The 1075-nt window shown below is 64.1% G+C and overlaps 1 protein-coding gene across 1 annotated transcript in view; it reads left to right on the top strand.

Annotated features, from left to right (window-relative positions):
* Window positions 1-800: 800 nt before the first annotated feature.
* ZMYM3 (zinc finger MYM-type containing 3) overlaps window positions 801-1075 on the top strand; it is a 14181-nt gene continuing 13906 nt past the window's right edge. Inside the window, exon 1 of the mRNA XM_024758116.1 lies at window positions 801-958. The gene's annotated coding sequence lies outside the window, so the exon portion shown is untranslated. The remainder of the gene's footprint in view (window positions 959-1075) is intronic.

Raw genomic sequence — 1075 nt, forward strand, 5'->3', positions numbered from 1 at the left:
GAGTGGGGGAATGTCTTTGCAGGACCTGGTTTTGGGGTCATCAGGCAGTAACGGTTACTGCATAGGCGTTGTCACTGAGCCAGAGCCATTTAACTCGCCCTGGGTGGCTGGAGACCAGGCTTAAGACACCCCACAACTCTGAGTCTCAGAATGGTTAGGGGGGCCCGAGGCTGCAGACAAGGGGAGGAGGGGCACGTGAGGGTTGGGTCACTGCCTCCCCCCACCCTTCGCTGTCACTCATTACCCCAACAGTCGCCCAGGGGGCGGGCCCCGGAGAGGTGGGGTTGGGGGGGAGGGTAATCTTGGCAGGCGCCTGCGGCATGGCGTAGGTAGGGACTGTTGAGGGGGGCGGACGCCGGGGGGTTGAACACGAGTGGGAAGCGGAGAGAGACACGGGGAGGGGGAGGGGACCGGGAACCATTTGAATGAGAGGAGGGGATCACGGGTAGAGTGGGCTCCAGGAGGTAGGGCGGGCACGGGTGTTGACGGGGGCCAGACTCTCAAGCCAGGTAAGGGAAGCAGGTGCGTAGATCTGTTTTTTGTGGGTTAGTGTACTCGGCCCTTTGGTGGAGAGGGGGTGCCGCCTTCCCCGGGGGCGGGCTTCCAAGCTCCGGAGGCTAGCTTTTCCTCCTCAACTAACGGGGCCCCGGGCGGGGGCTCAAGCTCCATCTCCAGTGCCGACGTTCCACTCCACAATTTCCAGGCATCCACTGGGCTGGGAGTCTCGCGCCGGGGGCCGGCGCTGTCTCGCGAGCCCCCTCCTCGAGCCAGCCAATGGGGTTGGTTGCTGGCGCCGCCCGCCCGCCTGGCGCAGAGCGCTGGGCGCTGTGAGCGGCGCTGCCATTTAAAGGGGCCGCGACCCCTGTCCCGGCTGCTAGGGAGGGAGGTGGAGAAGGAGCGTGGGGCCGTCGCTGTCTGCAGTTCTAGGCTTGTAGCCTTTACACTAACCCTGCCGCAGGTAGGGGTCGAGCCTGATAAAGCCGAACCGAACCTGCAGGCGGGTTCTCGCAGTAGCCGGGAGGGGGGTCTAAGGAGAGATCGTAGCTCCAAAATGTCTTCCTGTAAATGCCTGTGG

Source organism: Neophocaena asiaeorientalis, unplaced genomic scaffold (genome assembly GCF_003031525.2).
Source record: "Neophocaena asiaeorientalis asiaeorientalis breed wild unplaced genomic scaffold, Neophocaena_asiaeorientalis_V1.1 scaffold760, whole genome shotgun sequence".
NCBI lineage: Eukaryota > Metazoa > Chordata > Mammalia > Artiodactyla > Phocoenidae > Neophocaena > Neophocaena asiaeorientalis.